At 40.2% G+C, this 14,833-nt stretch overlaps 1 protein-coding gene across 4 annotated transcripts in view; it reads left to right on the top strand.

Annotated features, from left to right (window-relative positions):
- wscd1b (WSC domain containing 1b) overlaps positions 1-14,833 on the top strand; it is a 124,625-nt gene that overhangs the window by 26,467 nt on the left and 83,325 nt on the right. The window contains exons 1-2 of one of the 4 annotated variants that reach the window (XM_057820724.1): positions 10,699-10,992; positions 12,134-12,209. The exons of 1 other annotated variant lie outside the window; for it this stretch is intronic. The gene's annotated coding sequence lies outside the window, so the exon portion shown is untranslated. Of the gene's footprint in view, positions 1-10,698; positions 10,993-12,133; positions 12,210-12,499; positions 12,728-14,833 lie in introns of those variants that run through there. 2 more of the 4 variants (XM_057820723.1, XM_057820722.1) reach the window with 2 other exon arrangements.

Here is a 14,833-nt window from a genome sequence, read left to right as displayed (position 1 = left end):
TGTTTTGCATGCTGTTCCTTAACGCACCATGTGAGAAGCGGAAGAGTGGAGTGGGATACTTTCACTTTCTATGTTCTGTTGTGTTTGGCGTCACCTACAGCGGACAGTAGCCGTGTTGTGTTGCACAAGTTCTAAAATAAAGGATTAACCGCCTGACGAAGCTGGCGACTTCCTTGCCGTTGTTACAGTATTAAAGAAACAAATGTTTGCACCAGAGGCTCAATTTTTTGGTTGTTTTTTCCCTCTTTTTCCGGCCGGCATTGGGCAGTGGGGGTGTAGTTTGGTTGTCGCAGTGTGAATGCTGAACCTTTTCAACAAATCATTTGGAAGTGTTGTTGTGAGGTAGCTCTCCAACCTGACTCTGGTCTAATGTGAAAGTGCCCTAAGTTGTGAGACTGATCACTTTGTGACAGTCTTGCCTTAGGCTTTTCAAAACTAGTCATCCAGATGAGATCAGACATCCTAAGTCTCCCAGAAGTTCCAGGAGTCTCTGATATTGATAGTGGCTCCCTGATGCCCACGAGTTAGATAAAATATCCCTGTATTTTTTTTGTTTTGACAATGTGAGTGAGAGCTTGCAAACAAAAAACCTCGTACAGCATGTGTGGAATAGCCTACTTCAATTATATTGTGCATGCATGCGAGAAAGAGAGGGGAGGAGAGGAAGGAGTGGATCCTGTCTGTTCAGAGCGACCGCTTGACAGAGAGTGCGCTGATTGGTTTTGTCAGCAAAATATGCCAATAAGCTTTCAGAGTGGGCAGACTTCAATTTACCCTGTCCGACCGTCACCGAAGTTTCAGTCAGAGAAGCCCGCGAGATGGCAGTGGGTGAATCCGCCAGTAAGAAACGGATATTAAAAAAAAAAAAAACCTCGATTTAGAGCACAATATACTAAAGTATATCCCTGTCGAATCGGTGCACTGTGTCTGGTAAAAGACAGTCTTGTAAAAGACATGTTGACGTAGGCCGAGTTTAGCACACCATCACCTGCAATAAATTTCTGTAAGATAAAGACTGTCATAAAATTAGGCAAACTTAAGCTAAACTACTTAAAAATGTACCTATAATCGTGGGCCGGTGGGACTGGGGGTGGGCATGGGGTTGGGAGTGTGTCCCCTCTTGCCATCCCTGAAGGCCGGTTGATGGGTGTGCGGGTGGCCCGGGGGACCATCCTGGATCCCGGGGGGAGGAGACGATGGGTCCTTTGCTGGGCTGCGAGAGGAGGGATGGGCTGCGTTGAAACAGCTGAACAGGACAGGTTGAAAAATAAATAAATAAAAAATAAAAATGTAACTATAATCAATTAATAGTTTAATAATTTATTGTTTTAGTAATTTATCGCATTACTATTATTAATTACAATCAATAAGAAAAAGTTGGTGAAATTAAGTGACCCTAAGTGTGTATGGATGGGGCACGGTTCTATAGCGAAACAAGATTGAAGATGATATCTTGTTCATGTCTTGTTCACATCTCTGAGAAGTGAATCGGGAATAATCAAGACCAGAGTGGTTTTCTCAAATTTCTCGTAAGAAAAATCTGAATTAGTGAGCATTACATGAGAAGGTTTTGAGAATTGTTCTACTGGCACGATTTCTCAATAGTCTCACAGCTGTCTCCTACTCATCTGTTGCTTAATCTCGTCTTGTGAGACAAATTTGATCATCCCAAATTTATCTCATTCTTTGCTTATTGGTTTCTGAATTTGTGCTCCTAAGGGTACACTTAGGAGCAAGAGATGAGTCAAAATGAGCAAAGACATCATTGAGACAAAGAAGACTAGTATGAGAAAAGAAAAGAGAAAGTCTCATAATTGAAAATGGAGTTATATTTGTATAGAGCCTACCCACGTACCACGTGCTCACTGTATGGTTCCGCCCACTTGTCCGTCATTTTGACTCTGTATTAGCATTGTTTTCAATTGATGGCGGAATTTAAAATGCATTTCATGGAAGACCCGGTGCTTTCTGATGCCGCAAACTCACTGGATCTGTTGCATAAAAGGCGTTATGAGGAAAAGCTTCGTTCTATACAGTCGCCAGATCCATATTTGATGCCCAAATCGATGTTTTTCGACCCACTGCCTTCGCCCTGTCTGCCTGACATCTGCTACGCTGATATTTACAATTATCTTGTCCACACAAAATCAGCCTATTCCCACGAAAATTTGAAAAACTTCAAGAGCTTGGAGGCTTATAATACTTCGTTGCTGGTTGGGTGAAACAGGTCCTCGTTCGGCAGGAATCTATCTTGTGCTTGGAAAGGTGAGTTACGAAATTTTCAATTCAAAATCTTTTGTTATTGCTAACATCCGCTGTCAAGTCGAATGTATTTCATGTCGTTTGTCAATGGAGTTAAGGCTTTTAATGTTTATATGGTTTAGCGATAGCACTCTCACGACATACATACGTGTATGTTGTCGGCGATTACCCTAGCAATGATCTTAATTGTGGTTATTTGTCAGCCCCGTAGACGAGGCCAGTTTCTTTCACTTGGTACCAGCTAAATATTATTCAAAAAATAACGATGGTGGAAAAAAGGGAAGTCACAAACATCTTGAATTTGAAACTATGTCGTACTACGTCGTATGTTGTCGGCGATTAGCCTCGCAATGATCTTAATTGCGGTTATTTGTCAGCCCCGTAGACGAGGCCAGTTTCTTTCACTTGGTACCAGCTAAATATTATTCAAAAAATAATGATGGTGGAAGAAAGGGAAGTCACAAACATCTTGAATTTGAAACTATGTCGTACTACGTCGTATGTTGTCGGCGATTAGCCTAGCAATGATCTTAATTGTGGTTGTCAGGCCAAAACCCTCTAAATATATATTAAATGCATCTTACCGGATATAAAATGACTACTACATAGTCTGTGGTGATTTTTTGGTGTCCAGTTTTCACGTCGAATTGCAGCCGTCCATTTCGCTCTCCTCTTTGGATCCCTCGGAATACGGTAAAACTTCAAGTCTCTCCTTCCATCTTCTCTGTTAGTGCAACCAACAGCCACACACGCCTTCACCATTTTGATTATTAATGTTAAGGAGCAGAAAAACACGCCGTAAATAGGATAAATGTATGTAGCCGTAACAGGTTAACACTATGTTTTGACGGACAAGTGGGCGGAACCATACAGCGAGCACGTGGTACGTGGGTAGGCTCTATAGCACCTTTCCAGCACTCAAACAGGTTTGACACTATATCCTCATCTACCTACTGGTGACGCAGCAACTTGGGGTTCAGTGTCTTGCTCAAGGATAGCTAGATAAATTAATCAGGACGGAAAATCAAACTCACAACCTCCAGGTTTGGGAACGACTAATCTACCACTGAGCCACACGAGTTCAAACGCACTGCACTCGATGTGATGTGTCACATCAATGGAAAGCAGCTTGAGAAAGAGCGTGTAGCAGCGATGAAGCAAATTTATTTTATATTCAGTCTTTTAACAATTTCTTTGACACTTCAAAAATACTTCCAAATCGCGGACATGTTTGCTGTGAGCCAGTAGTTTTAGCGAGACAGCGTCAGCCAGCATGTTGCTTCCCTCTGTGTTTTGATTATGTCATCACAAGAGGACTAAGATTCTTCTCACTATTTTGTGGTAAAATTTCAGTCTTCAAAACCGATAATGCATTTGTATCTATTTTTCGGCCGATAGTTTTCGGAACCAGATATGTTATGAAATTATTTGCCCGACTATAGTATTTTCTCAGATTTTGGCACGGGATGAATTAAGATGTGATTGGAGCAGACACTACTTTCTTACAATGAATGAATGAATCTCGAGAACCCAAAATGAGCACGTACAGACTGGAAAGAGATCAAATTGAGAAATGTTTGTAACTGACACAGAGTTGGTTGGCGAGATAAGGAAAAGACGCAGCTTTGAGGCAAGTTAATTAAATAAAATACTTTCCTTATCCCTATTTTTCACTGATAAATGACTGAGATCATGAGTCCAAGTAAGAGGATCAAATTGAGCATTTGAGATCAACACAAGATGTCATAGTTATCTCTTGGTGAGATCTTAAAGTGCCTGCGACAGCATAAAAAAATCTTAAATAGCATTATTATGTGAATTCGAATCATATTTTGAGACGACTCGACTATATACAACAATTTGGCAAAGCGCAGATGATGAGAAATGAGTCCTTTAATCTGCCGTTTAGCCACGCCTGTCATTATAGTGCTCTAGCGTCCCCAGCTGGAGGATGACGTCGGCAGGGTCACAATTTTAGATGATTTAGAAGTCAGCACATTGAGAGCTTAGATTACGACACAGGAAAATACGACAGAGAGCATCAAAATGTCATCATTGTTTCAATCTCTACTCCAATATTTTTACACGCTATTTTTCTTATCTATGTATTTTTCCCCAATTGCTAAATAAATGGTATGGTCATGACAAATAAGTCTTGTGCTAAATGGAATATGAAATCTTAAAAAATGCGTTTATTCAGTACGACAGGGCAGAATTACTGCATAATGGTCAAAACAAGAGATGTCCCGATCGATCGGCGTCCCGATCGATCGGGTCCGATCACGTCATTTTCAAAGTATCGGAATCGGCAAAAAAATATCGGACATGCCTTTTTTTAATATATACATATAATATATACATATATATTTTTTAATTGAATCGTTTTCTAATTGTATTTAACGTTACAGACATAATATGTTTCACTCATCCAGAGTCTTTAGTTTAGGCCTAAGGTAGTGTTATCAAATCTATCCCGATGACGGCGGTAATTAATTTGAAAAAAAAAAAATCTCCTTAAAATATTTAACGCAATTAATGCATGCGCTGCACGACCCACTCACGCATTGTCGCGCTCATTCTGTAATGACGCTGTTTTACCTAAATAGAAAGCTAAAAGGCAGCGTAAAATGAGTAGAGTGAATTTAGGCAGCCTTTGGAGCCTGTTTATAATTGGCTAAAGCCTTACAATCCCTCTCCCTACGATTAGAAATAACGTAGGAAGCAATGTGGGGCAGCAAGGTAGTAATTGATCTTTTTCTTAACATCCTATGTTATTTCCCAACGCAGAGAATATATATCAATTGGTAGCACTATGCACAGTCATGGTTGCACTTCCCATCATGCATTTGGGCATGGCTACCGTATCATTTACTGAAAGCTCAACAAATACACTAGATTGCAATATTTAGTCACAATATACAAAGTCACATTTATCCTTTAAGAATTACAAGTCTTTCTATCCGTGGATCCCTCTCACAGAAAGAATGTTAATAATGTAAATGCCATCTTGAGGATTTATTGTCATAATAAACAAATACAGTACGTATGTACTGTATGTTGAATGTATATATTCGTCCGAGTTTAATCATTTTTTACTTAATGCATTGCCAAAATGTATATGATCGGGAAAAATTATCGGGAATGATTGGAATTTAATCGGGAGCAAAAAAAAAGCAATCGGATCGGGAAATATCGGGATCGGCAGATACTCAAACTAAAACAATCGGGATCGGATCGGGAGCAAAAAAACATGATCGGAACAACCCTAGTCAAAACTGTTGACTTCTTGCACCTCCTGAACGTATTTTATGCCACTCGAGTTAGTCCAGCTTTTGTCATTTCCCTGCCCCAGCTTGAGAGACTTAGAAAAGAGGGTAAACAAAGCAGGAGGTGTGACAACTAGCCAACATGCTAACCCGAACCGAGCGGCATTTCCAAGTCTCTTTCAAGCCTTTTGAAAACGAAAAGGCACACAAAACTACCCCAATTCATGTCACACACGGCAGCGTGGGTGACAGCCTTCACCGACAACTTGTGGTGAGCAAGTTGCAGCTCGTCGTTCCCCTGCTGCGTGCAAGAGTGCTTGTTGAGGGGGAAGCAGGTGGAGAATGACCCCTGAGCAGCTGTTTCAATCTTTTTTGTCTTTCGAAAACGGGGGGAAAAAAAGCAGAAAACTACCCCAACTCATGTCACACACGGCGGCGAGGGTCACAGCCTTCACCGATCCCTTGCTGCAGGCAGGAATGCTCGTTGATGAGGAAGCAGCTGTAGAATGACTGCTGGACAAATCGACCGACGTCGGAGGAGCGCGGTGCTGCCCGAGCCCAACCCAAGGGTAGTGGTCTATTACCGGGCACACGATGGAGGGGGCTGGAAGTCTGGACGAACCGCAGACGAGAGCGGGGGGCTTCACGAGCATAAGCGGAATATAGCCTTCTCTCGGCCGGCACGCGAAGAGGACCGAGGGGGGTGTGCGACAAGCTGCCAGACGTCGGCCGAGTGGCCTTCTTGGTGGACAATCAGCCACAAAATCCAAGCCACTTCCTTATTAAAACATGTGCCTTGATCCCAGTATTATACATAATACAAATCACGTAGTTACTCACTTCCTCGTAAGTCCAACGGTCGCACAGTTGTCGGACTTGTTTTGGCTAATGTCTGTGTGGAACGGTACGTTTTTGAAACCCAAAAAGGCTCACACACCTCTTTCCGGTGCAGCAACGAAATCCTGCAGAACATTTGGCTGGTGTGATATGAAAAATAAACGAATTAATCCACAAAATCGACTGAATCCGCTGTCCATCTGCATGCTGTCAAGCAATGCTGTAATGTGAGATGCTGACCCGGGTGACGTCACGTTCGCATCACGAGACAAATTTTAGAAAACTGAGAAAACCACTCTGGTCTTGATTGTTGCTGATTCACTTCTTAGAGATGTAAATGAACTAGATTTCATCTTCAATTTTGCTTTGCAATGGGTATCATCCAGTAGGCCTACAGGAGAGATTATAAAGTTAACCTGTCAGACGAAAGTATCTGCAGGTACTTTTGCTGTAAGACTGACTTAGTGGATGATAAGTCAAAGTCATACGTATTTTAGAACAGTAAAAAATAAATGGGAAATTGCTAACAACTGTCAAAGTACCCTTAAGCAAGACATCAAACCCTGTGCGTATGTGGATTAGCGAGTGTGTGATGGAATAGGTTTAAAAAGATCTTTGGGGTAAAATAGTAAAACAAAAGAAAAATGAAATAAGAATAGAAGTAAAAATGCATCCCACACAGTCATTCCTTTTCAACATCCATTTGCCATAACTTTCCCAAAATTGAGAGGCTTCAAAAGACTGACCTGAAAGAAAGAAGAAAAAAAACCTTCCAGCATCCCCCACTTAAGATGTTTTATTAAATATAATAGTTTTTTTCTTATATTTCCCAGACTCATGAAAAAATTAACATTTCAAAATCCCCCTTTGACACACCACTCGTACCCGGGCCATAGTGTTTTTTGAAGGTTTATTTTTTAAAGGTCAGTCAGCCGTAATGAGGCCCCGACGCGCTTCACTCTTTCATTTGATCTGTTCACTGTTCGTGGTGCTGAAAAAGCTGTCAACTAGGTCACACATGGTTGACTGACTAGTGCATCGTCTATGAGTCATGCTTAAGTGTACGCTTTGTGTTTCACTTAAAATATGTTACCAAAACCAAACATAAGGGTTTTCTAGATGTGGAAGGCAACAACTCAACAATGTTGAGATTAAAGCTGTTTCTTCCTCATTTGTTTATTAAGGGTAGCTTTGCATTCAATGCAAACTCTACCATCTAAGTTATAGTTTTTTTAATGTTCTTGCACTTATTATTTGCCTTTTCAATCTTCATCTCCTCACTTCTTGTATACGCTAGTATTTCCACACACTTTCACTAATCGACGACCACATACAACCTATCGAGAGAAGCATTACTTCTAAATATTACTCATGTAAAAGTTGTCATCCAAAAAATTTACTCAAGTACAAATAAAAAACTATTTGTTGAAAAGAATACTCAACTAATGAGTAACATTGGGAGTAACTGCTTACAGTGTCGGATTTATTTTTGTAAATATCGGTATGTTTTTTTTTTTCTTTCTTAGCACAACTTCATCTATATGAACTGTTACAGCATAGGTGGAGTTTCACTTTTGGGGCAAGGGGGGCACAACATGTCGATGACCCCAAAATGCAGCAATATAATTAACTTACATGAATATTTATAATAATAAGTTGAAAATGAGCGTTTTTTTGTTTACCATCATTCTTGAGGGGAATTCTAAATCAGGCTCCTTAGGACAGCTATACTTTTCGCCAAGATCGTCATCCATTAAATATGGTATGCCCGCCGGTGTCATGCCAATGTAGTTACCCCAGTCAAAAATTGTATCCCCTGGGCAGAGCCATATGGAGGTAGATTTTTTTCATTATTTCTCCCCCCCAAAAAGTTGCTTCGATCAAAAAAAAATAATAAATAAATAAATAAAGTTGCTTCAATCAAAATATATATTTTCAATTAAAAAAAAAAAAACTTCAATTAAAAAAAAAAGTGCTTGAATGCAAAAATTGTAAACTCAAAAAATGCATTTGAAAGTTATTTTTTTACCTAAAAATGACATTGTCACCTGCATGTCCATACTGCTCAGTTATGGATGTGTTCTAAGTCAAATCAAATAAACTTTTATTTGTTTAGAAGAAATCACAACAGTGGTTATGTCAAGGAGAAAACAAAACATGTTTTAAGGCAGGGTCCCCCCAGAATTGATACATCTAAATTCAAGACTTTTAAGACCTTTTTTAATGCCATTTCAACTGAAAATTAATACTTTTCTCGCACCCATTATTTAGATAATATTGAATCATATTAAAAAAATAAAGCACTGAACATCAAATTTAACCTCAATTACTAAGTGTGTTTGACAAAAGAATGCACATTTATTGAAGATACAGTTAAAACAAAAAGTTTCATGCCACAGACCGGCCCTCTTTATGTCATGACCTACCTTATTAAAATATTGTAATAATAATCGTGCTGTCAAGCGATTAATTTTTTAAAATCGCAACTAATAGCATGCTGTCAATAGTAAACTTGCGATTTTTTAAAATGCATAAATTATATATTTCAATTTTTAAATACACCTGTTAGCACAGGAGTTCATCAAATTTAAGCCTCATTAGAAACAAGAAAAGAGTTTTCCTTTACACTTGTAAAGATGAATCAAATATGAATTTTCCACAAATAACTTGTAGAAAGGGAGGCACAGAAGAAGAGCATGTCTACTGTCTGACAGTTCTGAGATCAAGGGCTCAAGCGCAGGTTCTGTGTGAAGTTACCATTTTATTTTTGGGGTACTAGCTATAATTTTATCTTACATTAGACTGAATTAAAGAATGAGGAACCTTTTGCAGGTGTTTTGAATTACACATGTGGCAAGTGTGTACAAAACTGAAGCTTTTCATCATATTCATTTTTTTGGGGGCGGGTGGTTGTGGTACATGCAAATTGACATACTCAATTTTGTTGGTTTAATCTACCATAATAAAACAACTTTTACTTGATATTCAGAATTTGGGGGGCATACTGTATATAGTTTAAATAAATAAAAAAAATAATATGATATATCATTACTTACGAGTGTTTTCATATTATTCATGACATAAAATTACCGCAATTAAATGTGAAAGATTGAATGATTGATTGAAAGAATAATTGAACTCACCAAAATGGCTGTCTCCCAATGAACTTATACAGTTCAGACACCTGTGTATTTCAGGGTGGTTCACGCTCATCAGTCCCCCTCAGAGTGCAATGTTTTGGGTTAAAATGCCCAACTTATGTTTTGCCTGAGAATGTGGATTTCACCCCAATCCTCCGTCTTTGTGCCCAAAAATAGTGCCTGGAGCCTCCATGTTGGAGGTTTTAGTGGTGCTGTCATTAAAATTATTTCATTCTGCATGTTCATTTACGGTTTATCGCTGTACTTTTATCCAAACATGCTCAAAAACAACGATAATGGGTCGCGCCAACAGCCAGACGGGTTCACGTTCGTCATGCTGCCTCAACGTGCCCCATTTCAGCCATTAAAACCCAAAATTAAGTTTTTCCATAATCAAGTCAACAGGATGATATCATGATACTCTTTCCCAGAGGCAGAGCTGGCGGCATTGGAGAATGAGTGAGCCTGTTGCGGGGTATCGAACTTCAAACTACGGAATGCTAGAAGGGCCACAATTTATCGTGCAAAGCGGGTTGCGTGATGCCGTTAGTAAATAGTGTAACTGAAAACTTCGTTAAAAATGTGTATTACGACCGGCCCAAACGTCAGGCCGGCCCACCGGGAACTGTCCCAGTTCTCCCGATTAGTCACTCCGGGCCTGGTACTGTGCGATTGCCTGCTGTTGTGATGTTGAAGCTAATGATGCTAACGGCGCGCACGCACGAGGTGCAGTGCATCGTAAAAATTCTATGCGTCATCTTCGTTATGGGTTAAAAAAACAAAAAAAAACTTTGTCACGGATATAATTTAGGTTGCACTGAGATGTTCTTGAAAATTAAAACTACGGTGAAAAAATTCCAGACTTACGACAGCTAATTTAATACTTTTAATACCTTTAATAATGGAAAACTAGATTCAGTCCCTTTTTAATACTTATAATAACTAAAGATGCACCGCTACCGATACTAGTATCGGCAGGGGGCGCCGATCCGGCCCGAAATGGTGGTATCGGTATCTGCGAGTACCAACAAAGACGGCGCCGATACCATTCCATTATTATAACATTTGACCACAGCCTTTTTCTTCTCCTGGCGCTCACTACACTCTGTCTCTGTGTTGTGTGATGACACGTGAACACCAAGCAGCTATCGCTATTGGCCTGCTCCAGACCAATGAGAGCGGGTCAATAGCCACTCCTGACCAATCAAAAGGGGGCTTTTTCATATGGACGAAAAACAAACCAGGAAATATGGCGGCGGTCGGGAAATATTTCCAAATAGAAATCCCGTCGATTAAAATCAATGACTGCATGCAAGATTTGCGGCCTGAAAGTTTGGAGATGTGGAGTTAAATCGGCCAGTTTCAATACCTCGAACTTGATAAAACATTTGAAGACGAAACGTGAACGAACACAACGAGTTTGAGCCTGCAAGAGCAGGACTGCTATCCAGAGGAAGAAGGCCGCTGGACCGGAGCAACAATCTCTGGTCAGTTCACTTCGTCTACTTTACTTTTATTGTCTTTTACTGAAAGAAATGACGCAGTAATTTGGGAAGTGTTTCCAAAGTAGGGTTGCCACCTTTCAGAAATAGAAATAAGGGACTCCCACCTCCCGAAAAAAAAGGAGAGACGGGATGCTGTGGTCAATTATTATTACTTATAATTGTTAGCGTCCGCAAATGCGGAAACAAGGTTGAACCTCGAAGCAGACAACAAGCGGGGGATACATAAAAGGGTTTAATGATTGCAAACAAAAAATAACACGCGATCACGGGATAGTAGAAATAACAAAAGGAGTCCGTGACAGCAGGTCGACGGACAAACTCGAAAGTTAACTAGAAGTTTAACTAAGACGATAGGCAGCGGTTACAAACGAGAGCAGCACACTAACAGAAAAACCCAATGCAGGGGCGTAACAAGCAAATGTAGCGAGATTATTGTGCCAGATGTCAAATAGCGACCGGCAAGGCAAATATCTCTGCAGCCTTCTCTGAGATCACCCGTGCTTAAATGCTGCGTTGATGAGCCTGCATTGGATTCAAGTGCGATGTCAGGAATGCCCCCACTGCCAGCCCAGCAACAAAACACAATCTAACCAGCAGCAGAATGTGACAATAATTTCATGAAAGTTGCACTGTTTGGACTTTGAGAGGTTTAAAAAAGTTTATTCAGTTCATTCAGAGTTTATTATTATGAATTTATTTTTACTTTCTTACTGTTGGGCTAGTATTATACATGTTTTATTAATTTCACAAATTTAGCACTATTTTGGCCTTTGAGAGCCAAAAGTTTATTCAACTATTGTCTACTAGGGTTTAGTGTATTTTTTCCTATTTTGCAAAGGTAAGCAACAGCCTGACAAAGCCTTGATAGCAATGATTTCACATCCAATTATGTAGCTCTTTGGAAAAAAAAAAAATTAAGAAAAAAAAATATATATATAAACGGGGTGGTATCGGTATGGTATCGGTATCGGCCGGTACTGCACAGCCAGGTATCGGTATCGGGGCCAAAAAATGGTATCGGTGCAACACTAATAATAACCCGCGGGTAACCTGTAAGGTGCAGTAGCCCTACGCTGGATTTCGACCTACTTGAGCAATGTAGGGTTTTTTTTTGCCCCCACAGGTAACATTAATGCCCACTCGCACCTGGCATCCTGGTAACACCACTATCCTGGAACAAATGAACTTCGTATGTAGAGGTACCACTGTATTGTGATTTGGATGTTGGGTGGCTGGGAGTTCAAAGCGTGTTGTCGCCCGGGGCACCATGAAGGCTAGGAAGGCCACTGACTCTGGAGTATGCTCCTGAAATACCCCCTTCATGAAAACTCACTGTTGTGTCAGTATTGTGTCAAGCTCTTTTACTGATAGGACAGATCCGGTACTGTGCACAGCACCCTCCGGACTACTGAGCACGACTCACCCGTTTGCACAGTGAGGGGAACCGTGACGCGTGCACATCATCGATGCGAAAAGAGGCTGACTCCCCCTCCATGGACACACAGCACAGTTCATTCTATCACCGCGCAAACGTCTCTCAGAGAGAGAGCGTGAGGGAGAGGGAGGGAGAGAGCGAGAGAGAGTGAGAGAAAGAAAGCGGGGATTATATAAAAGAAGCTTTGGGTACGCAGGCGAGCTGAGGTGACCGGCGCGAGGCAGGACTGCCATTAAACGATAAAGTGATCGCTGCTCTTCATGGATACACACGTTACTGAAGGTAATATTTATGACAAAACATTTTCCCGTGTGGAGAAACTGGAGCGATAGGGGTTGTTGGAAATTGCAGACCTTGAATTCTTTAATATGTGACGTGTACATGAGCTCTGGTTGCTTCCTTCTCTTTCTGGTTCCCATCATTCCAATACTGCGTGTATTGACCAGGGAACGGTGATGTTTTATTGTGGTTTGTTGTTGTGGAGTAATTGTGGAGTAAACCTAACTTGTTCAGCAAACTGTTGCTTCTGTCTTCGGGAGCACCGCACCCCTACTTTTTGTGGGTGCAGTGTCTGCATTGGAATGAAGGGGACTTTATAAGAACCTGTTTGGGCTGGATCAAAAACATGTGGGAAAAGAGGCTGTAAAGTGACCTTGATTTTCATTTGTTATAACATACTGTTTTGCGAAATTAATCTCGAAATGTAATAGGTAACCTGCTGTGATAAACCACTGTTGGCACACCTAATGCACTTTCCAGACCGTTTTTATACTGTATTAACAGGTCATTTTCCTAAATCTCAGATTGCAGAGATAGTGATGTTGACGTGCACATAATCAGACTCTGCTCCAAGTAAATGGAACATCTGCACTGAAAGATAATCCAGATTAAAAATGGCATGAAAGGTTGATGAAATCGCGCAATGTATTATTGAGTCAAGTTAAGGGGAAAATGGGGTTGGTTGTCGCTTGATCTTTAAATATGATTTTCTTTTAAAATGATGACAATCTTACCATTAATTTAATCATTACCATTAAATTAGAAAAGGTTTACAATGTTGCTTCAACATAACCGATTGCATCTATTTTTCAGATTAGTGCGTCAAGAAAAAAAATCATTTCATTCATTGACGTATTCAGCACAAATTTAAATGTACAGTGATCCCTCTATTTCACAGCTCAACTTTTATGTCCTCAGTGCATTGCGGCTTTGAATTACATATCTTGTTAGAACAATAAAAGAGTTCTAAAAATATACAGTGTATCACAAAAGTGAGTACACCCCTCGCATTTCTGCAGATATTTAAGTATATCTTTTCATGGGGCAACGCTGACAAAATTACAGTTTGACACAAGGAAAAGTACTCTGTTTGCAGCTTAGAGTTAATTTATTTTCCCCAACATAACTCAAAATATAGCCATTAATATCTAAAGCCCTGGCAACAAAAGTGAGTACACCCGTTCGAAAAAACGTACACCCCTAAATGTCCAAATTGAGTACTGCTTGTCATTTTCCCTCCAAAATGTCATGTGACTCGTTACAACAGTGCTGTCCGCATTGCTGCAGAGATTGAAGAGGTGGAGGGTCAGCCCGTTAGCGCTCACACCATATGCCGCACTCTACATCAAAATGTTGAGCATGGCAAGAAAGCCCGCTCGTCTCATCAGACCATAGGACATGGTTCCAGTAATCCATGTGCTTTGTTGACATGTTTTCAGCAAACTGTCTGCGGGCTTTCTTGTGTACCGTTTTCAGAAGAGGCTTCCTCCTGGGGTGACAGCCATGCACACCAATTTGATGTAGAGTGCGGCGTATTGTCTGAGCACTAACAGCCTGACCCCAACTCTTCAATCTCAGCAGCAATGCTGACAGCACTTATGTAACAAGTCACATGACATTTTGGAGGGGAAATGACAAGCAGTACTCAATTTGGACATTTAGGGATGTACGTAGTTTCTAAGGGGTGTACTCACTTTTGTTGCCAGTAGTTTGGATATTAATGGCTACATTTTGAGTTATTTTGAGGGGAAAATAAATGAACTCAATTATATATGCTGCACACACTTTTTTTCATTGTGTCATTTTGTCAGTGTTGTCCCATGAAAAAATGTAAAATGTTAAAACCTTATTGTGTTCAATCTCACTTTAGTTATGTTTGTTTTACCACGAGAACTTCATGTAATGCTTAGCGTATCCTTTATGATGCAAACTAGAGAACCTATATACAATTAAAAAAAAAAAAAAAGTTCAAACTATTTTGTTGTATTGTGTTTAAGGACCACATGAACAAACAAAGGACCACAACAAACAAACAAAAAAAACAATTCTCTGTTCATTATTTCTGTGGTCAAGCATCATCGGGTTAATATGAAATATGTTCTGAACCCC

This window comes from Corythoichthys intestinalis, chromosome 18, assembly GCF_030265065.1.
Source record: "Corythoichthys intestinalis isolate RoL2023-P3 chromosome 18, ASM3026506v1, whole genome shotgun sequence".
Lineage (NCBI taxonomy): Eukaryota > Metazoa > Chordata > Actinopteri > Syngnathiformes > Syngnathidae > Corythoichthys > Corythoichthys intestinalis.
The sequence above is the reverse complement of the archived record's forward strand: the minus strand, read 5'-3'. Positions and strand labels throughout refer to the sequence as shown.